Source organism: Macaca nemestrina, chromosome 14, assembly GCF_043159975.1.
Source record: "Macaca nemestrina isolate mMacNem1 chromosome 14, mMacNem.hap1, whole genome shotgun sequence".
NCBI lineage: Eukaryota > Metazoa > Chordata > Mammalia > Primates > Cercopithecidae > Macaca > Macaca nemestrina.
Genome location: NC_092138.1, coordinates 87031821 through 87044733, shown reverse-complemented (window position 1 = coordinate 87044733; position 12913 = coordinate 87031821). Strand labels below are relative to the sequence as shown.

Here is a 12913-nt window from a genome sequence, read left to right as displayed (position 1 = left end):
GGATTCAAAGAGCTCTTGCACATGCAAATATTTAGATACACCCTACTCACTAAAGTACAAAATTGACATTTTCCTCCTTTATAACTTGCTGCTTCTTTCTTTCTGGCTATAGAGGGACATGGTTCTGGGTTCAAATTCTAGACTTCCCCGTTCTACCACTGGGCTACCTGTAGAACTTGGGTAAGTGACCTAACCTTTGTAAGTCTTGATTTACGCCTCTGTAAATCAGTGAAAATTACAGTAGTTACCTCATAGGGTGGTTGACAGGTTTAAATGTATTAAAAAACAGTGTCGAGTTCCCTACCTAATGTAATCACCCTGATAGCCAAGTCATTCCGATTATTCTACTCATCATTATCAATTTCTGTAATTACTCTTATATTATGGTTATTACTGGTATTTGTTGTTATTGTGTAGTCCTTCCTTTTCCTCTGTCTCTTAATTCTATATTCCTTCTTTCCTTTTACCTCCACCTCTTCTTCCTCCCTTCTTTCTTCCTCTTACTCCTTCACACCCTTCTGTGCTGGGCCTTGTGTTGGGAGATCTCTCTGAAGGTGAACCACATTCTTGAGTCAGAAAGGAAGACCATTAGGTTTCCATCCATCTCTGTAGGAAGCCAATCACAGGAAAATCACTTAGACCCCAATCTTTCCTGCAATAACAAGAGGCAAAGGGTAGAGCTTCCTTCCTGGGACTCAGCCTTCAGAAGCTGTTTCCTACTTTTTGCCCAAAGCTGTTAGCAGACCAAAAAAAAATTATTTCTCAGTATTTATCATGAAACTCTATATGCCAGGCCCTGTTCTTGATGCTGGAACACACAGTAGTAAGCATACAAAAACAGTTACCAAAAAACCCTTCTCATTGTGCAGTGAACATTCCGGGGGTGATGATGGATTACGGAGGCACAGAGTAGCAGAAAGAACTTGAGGTCTGGGTTCAGGATGGGTTTTTCAGGTCCTCTTCCTCCCCGAATTCACACAGCAGCACTTATCTTCTTTGTAATGTGAAGGGATGAACCAGGAGAGTTCAGAAGGCCCTGCCTGCTTTGATCACCTATGATATTAATAGGAGGCTGTAACCTGGAAACATAAGGGAATCACTGTAGACACTGATTTATAAATGTATTCCAATTATAAAGGAGGTAACACCCAGCAGATATTGTTCCCAACAACATCATTTAATGAGTCCATTTTCTAAGTGTTGTCCACACAGCAGGCCCTGTGCTCGGCATGGGAAATACTTAAAAGCGTAAGATGAGGGCCAAATCCTTAGCTGCTCACCAGTCATTTGGTATGAAAAGCTGTGGACACAAGCAATGCACACTGAAAGTCAGCTTGTGCTCAAGCCTGTCTGATAATTCCAGAAGTATTCTGTACATAGAAGAGGGAGGCTGCTCATGGGCTGAGGTTGTCAGGGGAGGGATATGCAAGAGGAGCCACTTGAGCTAAATGCTATAGGATAGTTAAGCCCTAAAAAGGTAGAGGAGCAAATGATGGTGTTTCCAGGCAGGAGAAAAGGAAACCCCAAGACATATCTGGAAATTGCAAGTTGGCCCATACTGCCTGGAATGTGCCTCTTAGGCAGTGGGCTGTAAAGCAAAGGTAGAGATTGTGCGTGGCCTTGTCTGCCAAGACGTTTGGAGTTTATAAGCCATGGGGAACAAAATAGAAATCTTCACAGGTGAGAAATCACTGAGACCAATATTTCTTGTGAATTATGGAGAATATACTCCAAAAGCAAAAGTCCTCCAGTGAGAATTTATGCAGACTTAAAAAATTTAAAACATTGAATTACAAAAATTTAGTATGTCATATCTCACTCTGGGAAAAAGAAAGGTCATTTAAAAATCTTTGGAAAGGCCGGGTGTGGTGGCTCACACCTGTAATCCCAGCACTTTGGGCGGCCGAGGCGGGTGGATCATGGAATCAGGAGATCAAGACCATCCTGGCCAACATGGTGAAACCCTGTCTCTACTAAAAATACAAATATTAGTTGGATGTGGTGGTCCATGCCTGTGGTCCCAACTACTTAGGAGGCTGAGGCAGGACGCTTGAAAAACCTGGGAGGTGGAGGTTGCATTGAGCCAAGATCACACCACTATACTCCAGCCTGGCGACAGAGTGAGACTCCATCTCAAAAAAAAAAAAAAGATGTGATACAATGACAGAACTGAATGAATTTAGGTAGTACTTACCCTATTCCAAGCACTGTCCTAAGTGCTTTAAGTGTGCTATCCCATGGAATTCTCACCATCTCCCCTTAATTATTTAATTTTACAGATGAGAGGACTAAGGCACAGAGAGGCCAATTAATTTGCTCGAGATCTCAATGCAAGTAGCAGCCCTGGCATGTGATGTACTCTAGACCTGCTCTGTCTAGTAGGGGAGCCCAATACCCACATAATATGCTATTTAAATTGAATGAATTAAAATTAAACCAATTAATCAGTTCCTCAGTTTCATAAACCCCATTCCTAGGGCTCAATATCATAGGCAGCTAGAGGCTACTGAACAGGACATTCATATGTAGAACATTTTCATCATCATGGAAGGTTCTATTGGACAGATAGTCTGGAGCCTGGTCTGTGAACACTGATACAATTTTGCTGTCTCTGAAACATAAACTCCTGACCGTAGCTCCATGGTGCATGTCAGTTTATCTCCTCCTTCCCATTGCATTAAATTGATACTCTCTTCCTGGAGCCCTTGCCACCAGTCAGTTGCACTGCAGACATGGGCATTACCCAGGTGGCATCTGCATCTCTGAAAGCAGTACCTTGACAGTAGACCAGATCTCTCCCAAACCTGTGACTTCCCCAGGGGTCTCTCTTCCAGGAAGGGGAGAAATGCAGACATCACGGAAGTGTCCCCTTCCACCAGCTGCACATATGAGTCATGTTTGGAAAAGGATTCTGGGGTGGGCAGGAGCCCTAGGGAAAACTTTCTTGGACTGTCCTGGCACAGGGAACCTCTCGGCAGGGACATCTCTCATGGGCCTCACTGGGCCCATTTCTCTCTGGAAAACAAACATGTACAAATGTACCCAGGATACCCTGGTGCTTGGATCTGGCTGAAGAATTACCCAGGATTTAAGAAAATCATGGTTGGAGTTTCTTAAGAGGAGGCAGAAGGCCCTTTCTGGTCTCATTCTACAGGTAACATACCCAGGCTAATTTATCAAAGTAAGGATGGGGAGGAATAGAGAGTGGGGAGGAACAGAAAGTAGGGAGGAGGGGGCTTGAAAGACAAACAAAAACAAATGAACACACACACAAATAAAAACAAAATCTTGCATACAGCCAAACTCTAACTCCCTTCGAAACCCCATCCTTTGGGTCTGGCTTGAGAAAGTTTACTTTCAGACTTAGAGAAATGAGTATGTGGTTTTAGGGACAAAATTCAATACCACCAAAGCAGCAGGCTCAGCAAGCTCAACTGGCTATTGCTTCCTAAGAGCATTACAGCCCAGGAGAGTGAATGCTGTTTACATTTTTTACATGTTTCTTGGGTACAGAACATGAAACTAAATTACACAGCAAAGGCCATGCTGGCTGAATGCTAGTGACCCCACTTAAAACAAAACAATAACAAAAAATAAATAAATAAAAAAGGAAAGAAAGAAAGAAAGAAAGAAAGAGAAGAACATTAAAGACAAGAATGGAGAAGGGTTTTAAGGGAGCCAGAACAAATGACAGGGATAAAATAAAGGTTTCTGGTCCTGAAGCTAAGACTGAGGAAGAGGATGTGGAGAATGAAGGCGATGAGATAGGAGTAGGCCAGGTTTGGAAGAAAAAGGAAGAGAGAGGCCAAGGAATCTTCCTAGATGGGTCATGGAAGGGGTTGGCAGGGATGTGTCTAGTCTACACGCAGAACCAGTGGAAGCAGCCCCAAACCACAAAGCCTTGCTTATTCTTGGGCTTCAAGTCAAGAAGTTTCAGTTGAAAAATGAAGACTCGCTATTCAAACCAGGATCTCACCGTTCCACGTCGCACCTTCCCCAATCAATCAATACGTGTTTGTTGTATGCCTACAAATGCCAGGCTCATCCCTTTATTGTTTTCCTCTCTTACACATTTTTGTTCCTTCTCCAGATTCAATTTGCTCAGGGATAACATGGTTTAGTAGGGATGTGAACTGACACGAATTGGATGTCTTGCAAGACGTAGCCATGTACTGGACACTTTATATATGTTAGCTCATTGGATCCTCATACCATCTCACAGAATGACAGCAGGACCATGTGAAGATGAGAACAACTGGGGTTCAGAATACTGAAGTCATTTTCCAGGCATCAGACAGTTGGTAAGAAACAGTACTCAAGTTAGGTCTTTCTGGCTTCAAAGCTTATGCTTCTTCTGTGAAACAATATGGCTACACTACAATGTTTTTTAAAGTTTCCCCCAAATCCCCAAGTGGAAAGAAAAATTACTTTCTGGATAGCCTGTCGCTTTATTCAGGTTCGCCCTTCCTCCTCAAAGGTTAACCTCTAAGGTTAACTCCATTTGTCCACATATCACAGCACTTTGCAAGCTTTGTCTTTTCTTATCGAAAGAAGCTATTTTGGTGTCTTCCTTCCTCCATGGCACATAACTTACTGCTTGACACCAGTGGTTGCTTTGTTCAACCTCATGTTGAAAATGATGCTTTGGACACAGAAGATTCACAAGATTCTGTTGATTTTGAATCCAAATACCAGAATCATTTTGTAACAGATGGGATTGAGAGGTTCAGGGAATTTGTTTAATCAAAATCAAGTCTTTATTAAGTGAAGTAAGACCAAGAGACTCTCAAAGTCTCTCTCTGCTTAAATTTCTATGCCCCAAATACTATTCTGTTAGAAAAAAAGTCCACATGTTGTCCCTAATTGGATTTGTTCCTCAGTTGCCAAAACTTCACAGGCAGACAGAAATGTTTCTTTAAAACTTTGCTGGTTGCTACCAGAAGGAAAACTGCATTTCTGTTTCATCCTTGACAAGCAACTGCCATGGAGATGTTACTAATCCTATTTTACAGATAAAAAAACTGGGTTGGGGGCAAAGAGATCTGACTTGCTGACAGTCTCACAGCTAGTAAGTGAAAATCAGGTTGATCTGATCCCCAGATCTGATCCCCAGATCTCATTTTTTATAAAGCTCCAGTCACTCAGAGTTTTTCAGTCCAAATCCTAGGGCCAATCAGAGTGTCTAGATTTTTGTAGATTTCAACAGATATTGAAAGGGTAAATGACCAAAGGATGAATAGAAGAGACAGCCAGGAGCAGAATCTAGTAGATCTCTTTGCTGAGGCCCCATAAGATTCAGTAGATTTAAAGTCTCCCACAGCCCAAGGTTTTCATGACAAGTTTTGGGGGTGGTTATAGTGACCAACTTAGTGGGCTCCCTTCTGAGGCAGGCTCTGATTTTTACTTTCCTGGAGGGATTTTTGGGTGCCCCACACCATGGGACAGGCTGAACTAGACCATGGTACTTTCTGTTCTGTCTCCTTAGATGACTTGCACACGTGCTCTTGAAAAATTATTCAGAAACCACCAGGAGAAAGCAGATCCCTTGGGTATTTGGGAAAACTGCTTGGAATTGTCTCTGAAATTTCAGCATGTTCCCTTCGCCTTTCCTCCTTCCACCACCATTGGCAAAGGTTCTCTCATTTCACTAATGAGAGGAGATGAGTGCTTTGGTGAAGGCCATAGCAGGCAGGGCAGGCAAGGAAGGGACAGAGAGCCCCTTAGAAGTGACTTCAGCACTGGGTATATAGAGTACAGGATTTCTTCCTGCCCTTTGCAAATAGCACACTCTAAATAGCATTGCGGAATTGCTTATCAATGCAGAATTTCCAAGTGAGGCTGTTTTAATGCAATACCAGTATCCTGGTATAACAAAAGAAAATAGAAGAAAGAGTGCCATGGGTGGGGTGATTCATCTCCCTGAGACTCAGTTTCTTCATTTTGAGAGAGGAATATTAAGAATTCTCAGCAGGGTTGTTCTGAAATCTATGCAAAATAATACAGGGCCTGGCATGTAAGAAGTGTTCAACAGTTGTCAATGTTCTTCTTTCAATGGACCAACCATGTTAGTCTCCTGCTGAAAAACTCAGAAAAACTCCCCACTGCCCTCAGGATAATGTCAAGTTCCAAGCATTGGCAGGATTTTCCTAACCATATTTCCTAGCTCATCTCTCTTGACTTCCCCTTCATTTATTATTTACCTTCTTTTGGATATGCCCCTCGCAGCCCCCATCATGCGATTCTTTCCTCCCTCTCCTGTCCTCCAGCTTATCCTTTTAGTTGAAACTCAAAAATCACTTCTCCCTGTCCTCCTGTGGGTCCGTCTCTCTGAGCACTTTGTACACTGCATCGTAAGTATATGTGGAAAGATTTCTTATCCTTGTATCCATACAATACCCTAGTGGGTATCTAGTCCCTTGCTCTGGAGACAAGGATGAGGAAGACACAGATGAATGGTTTCTCCACTCCTGCCTCAGACTTGGCAGCCATCAAAAAATATGCACATCTGGCTGGGCGCAGTGGCCACACCTGTAATCCCAGCATATTAGGAGGCTGAGGAAGACGGATCATTTGAGGTTAGAAGTTTGAGACCAGCCTGACCAACATGGTGAAACCCCATCTCTACTAAAAATACAAAAATTAGCTGGGCATAGCAGCATAGGCTTGTAATCCCAGCTACTTGGGAGGCTGAGGCAGGAGGATCACTTGAACCTGGGAGGTGGAGGCTGGAGTGAGCTGAGACTACACCATCTGTCCTGGAGGATAGAGTGAGACTTTGCCAAAAAAAAAAAAAAAAAAAAAAAAAAAGAAAGAAAGAAAGAAAGAAAGAAGAAAGAGAAAGAAAAAAAGAAAGAAAATATGCACATTTTACACTTTTCTTTCACTGACATTTTAAGGTTTCCTATGTATAGCACATAGCTTGTAAATTGAACGAAATTTCTTCTTCCTCTTTGTGTTTCTTCTTCCTATTTGTGCATTTATTATTTTTTTCTCCCCATATTCCTGCTATAATTAGGCAGACATTCCAAAATTTAAGAAATCATTTTTACATGCAAGGGTTGGCAACTTAAAACACTTATGTGTCTCTCTTATTTCCATACACACATTTTAGAAAACTCTCTGGAAAGGGCAATGGGTGAAAGAATGGGTGCCAAAACCTGGAGATCTAAGCAGTAGGCAAAAATTATAGGGCAGTATTTTGGGCACTGGAGAGAGGGAATGCCCACTTTCCCGGTAGGTCTTAATGCATACCACATATTAAAAGATGCAAAAGACACTAGCTCTTCTAGCTTATTCTCATGTGTCAGTCATTGGAGCAGGCTTGAGCTGTCTGGTCCTGTAGCTGTATTATGAACACAGTGGCCTGCATCTTGGTCCTGCCCCTTACAGAGTTGAGCCCTGAAGCAAGTTACTCTGCTCTCTGAGGCTTTGTGTCCTAATCTGTAAAGTGAGAACAGTGATTCCTACTTCTGTAGTAGCTTTAGTAGGATTCATGAAATTTGGTGGAAAGCCTGGAAGAAGTTGACAAATGCTATTTTTATAATTTGTTTAGGATCTTCTGAAAGTGGGCAAAGGACTTTTCTGTCTTACACACTGGCTCTAATCCCTACTGGCTGAGTAAGCTGATAGCAGTGTGGTTTCTTCCTCGGGGAAACTCCCTCTAAATCTTACACTCTTGGGTCTTTGGCTACTATTTCTAGTTGAAAACACCCTTCTGAAGACATGGTAAGCTTTATGAAGGCAGAAAAAGAACCAGTACTTCTTTGAACCTTCTCAAAGTGCCTGCTGCAGTTCTGAGTATGTAGCAAACATTTGCTGATGCAACAATGTTTAATTCAACAAAATCTTGACTGAGCTTCTGTTCTGTGTGGGTCCCTACAGCCAGCTTTGGGGGGAGTGCAAAGAAGGAAACCTGACACGAATAAGACAGGGAATTAACATTTGTACTTCCCATCAAGTGAACAAACCGAGCCCAGAGTGTTTTCTCTGCATCCTTCATTTCTACCAGGTAGATATCATTCATCTTAATTTCTACCAGGTAGATGTTATCATTCTCATTTTCTATAGGACACTAAGATTCCCAGAAGAGTAACTTACTCAAGGTTTCCATGTCAGAACGGAATTTAAGAGAGCAGAGCCAGATCTGCATGATTTCTACTTCACCTCATTAACGGACGTGCTCTCTCTCACATTCATTAGTGCAGGACTCAAACATATTTCTGTTCAATCAAGTGAATAAATAAATTAATACATAAATTGTTATCTCGCAAGGCGTAGTATGGTTTGCATTTTATTGATTGATTGATTGATTTTGAGATGGAATTTCCCTCTTGTCACCTAGGCTGGAATGCAATGGCACTGTCTCAGCTCACTGCAATCTCCACCTCCCAGGTTCAAGCAATTCTCCTGCCTCAGCTTCCCAAGCAGCTGGGATTACAGGTGCCTGCCACCACAACCGACTAAATTTTGTGTTTTTAGTAGAGATGGGGTCTCACCGTGTTGGCTGGCCTCGAACTCCTGACCTCGGGTGATCTGCCAGCCTCAGCCTCCCAAAGCACTGGGATTACAGGCGTGAGCCACTGCGCCCAGCCTGGTTTGTATTCTAGTAGAGGCATGAAGTATTATGAATGGGCCAAGGAATAATAATAGCAACTCAAAATGAAGTGGTCAAGGACTAATATACCCAATTGTGGGTTAATGGGACATAAAGTCAGAGAATAAATTACAAAGAAAAGAGGCATACCTAGGTCTCACCTGCCTTCTAGTGCAGGAATCTTCTGTTCAGTCAGCTGCCCAGACTGAATGTCTTATAATGGGGAACTTCTTATATCACAAGGCACTCCATCCCACTGTGGATAGTTCTCATTCTTTGAAAAGTTTTCTTTACTTTGGCCCTCAAACTACTGCCCTCGAAATGCTTAGTCTAAGTTTTACCCTCAAAGGATTAACCAAATAAATTGGTTGGTTGACTGAAGGTCTGTAATCCCTTAAGAGAGCACTGTAAATTCCAGATAGTCTTAATATTTCCATTTCCTACTCAGGCCGCTGCAAAGGAGGAAATGTTTGGATAGGAGGAAACAGACTTTGGTAGAAATGCTGGGGGTAGGGGTAAAAGGAAGGAATATCAACATCTCATTTTGGCAGCCTTTTGTGTAAAGCATTAGAGAAATGTGAAACATGGAGACAAAATAAGAACAATAAGAGATCTTTGCAAGCACTTAAACCAAACCAGGTTCTAAGGTTCCCAGAAGAGAGATAACTTGATTTTTTCGGTTAATTTCCATTTTTTTTCTGTCTCAGGAACTTCTTAATTCCAGCTGGGCCAAGAAGGTGCATGGCCAAAATATCCAAAGAATGTCTCTTATTATAGGATATTCAACCCAATTTGCACAACCAGGAAGTTTTGATACTTCTGATAAGGTTTGGATATGAGACTCAATGTTGAGGGTGAGCTTTGCCTTAACCAAATTTGGGAATCTTGTTTGAAAAGAATGAACGAGAAACACTGGAAACCATTAGATATGGCAGACTTTTACAACATCAAAACTGAAGTTTTATTCAATATTCTCAAGCCATATAGTACAATGCATGCTGTTTCTTTGTAGTAGTCATAGAGATCCTGCAGACTTATTGTGATAAGAATGTGCCTTTGATAGAATTCTCACTCCTAACTCTTGTACAGTGACTAGGTCAGAGGCTGGGTATTTCAGTTCTTTGGTATCTTCAACAGGCTCTAGCACAGAACTAGGCACATAACTCCAATAAACATCTGCGTTTATCATTTTTATTGCATCAGGGAAAAATAGAAAGTGGGACCAAACTGAATTGTAAAGAGGAAATGGGAACGACTAGGTTATTTCATCATTCCCTAAGTTAATGGAGTGTCCTAAGGAACTCCAGGGCATCATGGAACACGGCCACCTCGTCAGGGAATGGGAACAACCTGAGTTTGAAGGTAGAGGCAGTGACTATAAGTTTGCTCAAGGAGAACTGAAGTACCTCATGAGGTCTGCAGAGTGACACTCAACGCTGAGATCTGTCCATCTAGGAGTCTTTCTGCTTGTTTTGCAGTGAAGTTTTCCAGGAATCCAGCCACTTCCAACTTTTGAATGTGACCTCATGTTCCCAAGGGCCCACTGTCATTCATCTTCCATGAGATTCTTCTAATCCTAGATTCTTCCCTTATGGATTATGTAACTTATAGTGAAGCCGCTGTGTTCCTCAGTTTCTCCAAGGTAGACAATTCCTACCTCGAAGAATGACAAGGAGATTGGCTGTAATGTGCATACATGTGTCCAGTGCCTGGTGGACCTTGATAACTACTATTTCCTTCCTGCTATTCTCTTCTATCTGCTTTGGTATTCCCATGCTCCTACAGGGCCTTTTTGTGTGTAAATTTGTGTATGTATGTTTGTGTGTGTGTGTCTGTGTGTGTGTGTGAGAGAGACAGAGAGGGAGAGAGAAGAGGGAGAGTATGAGCATCTGGGGGGAAGTGAGAAGCACATGATACAATTCCCATCTTTTTCCTAAGCCCGACTTCTAAGAGCCTCCCAGCTCCTCCTCTCAAGCTATCAACATCTTCACTGGAAGCCCTGACAGGGTGAAAATTAACCACCAATCTCTTCTAATCACTGTACAAGGTAATGAAGGGCACAATTATATTTCCTCCTCATTCTCTGTTGTTGGAAGGAAGGTACGTTTGCACTTCAGGAATAGCCCTTACCTCTAATTATGCAGGCTCTGTGTGTGTGTGTGTGTGTCTGTGTGTGTGTGACTGTGTGCCCATGTACATGTGTATGCGTGTGCCTGTGCCCCTGTGTGTGGTGGTGTTAGGGTGTGTGTGTGTGCGAATGACTTCTAGGTACTTGCTTTCAGATGAGGAATTCAGAAGACTTTTGTTCCGCTGCCCTCAGCCTGGCCCTGCACCCAGCCTGCACACATATTCCCTCCCCTGACCCTGTATTCTCCAGTGAGCTGATCTCATTATGGCAAATTTAGTTACAGCTGAAATCTCCTTGTAACAAAGATTATGTCCAAGCCCAGAGTAATGGAACCTAGTCGATTTCATTAAAATAAAATTGGTTACAATGAATAATTCAATAGGATGATTTTGTTTCCTCATCTCCTCTTTGTAGATCGAAGAGCTAGTATTTATAATGATTTTTTAAATTGGATTTTTGTTTAGGAAGAGATAATCACCAGTAATTCCTGACAGCCCCTCCTTACAAGATTGGAATAATTGCCCCATGAAGCTTCTTTTCAAATGCTAAGACTGGAAAATTTTTTCTCTCCTTTTCTCACATTAGTCGCAATAACCTTTGGGTGATTTTTAAGCACAGCTGCTACCTCAACTCTTGCTCATGGGAGGTTCTGAGTGTGTTAATAATTCTCTTGGTTGAAGGTTGTTTTTAAAACATTTCTAAGAACTGGATGCTAGTGTTGAATTTGGAATTCCTGTTTCTTTTGCTGGCCCCAGCCCTGTTGTTTCTGAAGCAGGACATTCTATGTGATAGAGAGGCAATGTTTGAGTGTTTTCTGTCAGTGTCGTTCATTTGCATGTGGCAACGGGATGTATGTGTGTGTATGTGTGTGTATCTACAGTCAATTAAACACACATTTGCTGGGCGCCTATCTAGCCTGTGCCTGAAGATGAGGGGACAAAGATGAATAAACTGAAACTTGTTCTCAAAGAACCAGCAGCCTAATGGGGGAGCCAGACAGACAAACAGATACCTCAGAGTTCAGTATGATAAATGCAACCACACAGATGATTCCACCAAGCACAGAGGTGGCACACTGGGAGGATGAACCCTAGCCATTCATCTATCCATGCACTGATTCATTCATTCAGCAGGCTGGCACTATACATATTAAGCATCAGGAAATGCCATGTTACCATTTGTTTCCACTCTCCTGAGGGCATTCAAAAATAAATGCAAATGAATAAAGGCTTTAGTAATGTAAACATAAACAAAAAATGAATGAAGAAATAATCAAATACATGCAACAACTAAAAATGAGGTAGTCCTACTCTGTACCTCACCCAGTGATTCTTCACTGGACCCCAGAGGAAGGTCATATCTTTCTTTCATCTAGAAGCCAGGCCTACCCCACTGAACCTAAATCAAGAAAGCAGTATTAGAAAGGAATGTCTGGGAGTAGCAGCTCATCTGCAAGGCCAGGAGGCAGGCTGGTCTCTGAAAGGCCACTAGGCCAGGCAACCAGAAGCGCTGAGTCATGCCCCTGAGAAATGTGAGTCTTGGGGAAGGCAGGTGCTTCCTTGGCAGGATAATTGGAAAGGGGGCCCTCGGGACAGCATGGCCATCTCTAGAATCATATAAGCACTGGTGGCCCCAAAACTCTCACTCCCTGGACTAAGCTGTCAGTCCCCGGGAGAAGAACTGTGGCACATAAATAGTGCATTAGGGGACTGAGGCATGAGTCACAGCTTCTTAGAATTGGGAAGGCCCTTGGAGATCAACAAGCTCAACTACTCTGTATTTTAAGGATGATGGAGAAAAATAGGGCCCAGAGAGGTGGGGGAACTAGTCTAAGGCCACATAGCAAATTACTGTAGAATTACTGTTAAATCAGGGAGTACACAGTTGGCACCCCCTAAAAAGTGGGACTTCTAATATAAATTCATTCTTACCTCATTGAAACACATGGTATATGCAAAATGGAGTTCTTTCTCCAAATATTAGTTATCACAGGCAAGGAAATAGGAGGAAAGTCATTACCCCATCATACAATGTTCCCTGCCCTAACAATTCCAGATCAAATCCTTTACAAATGGTATTCATGAAGCCCTAACAGTACATTTAATAAAGATATGCTCCAGTGGCCACATCCAATGACACTGCCTTAGAGGTGAGTAGCCTTGTGGGGCATAGCGGAGATTTTGAATGTCTGC

The 12913-nt window shown here is 42.4% G+C and overlaps 1 protein-coding gene across 1 annotated transcript in view; it reads right to left on the bottom strand.

The window, feature by feature from the left end:
* Positions 1-12913, bottom strand: part of LOC105487115 (pappalysin 1) — a 250659-nt gene that overhangs the window by 88146 nt on the left and 149600 nt on the right. The window lies entirely within an intron of this gene.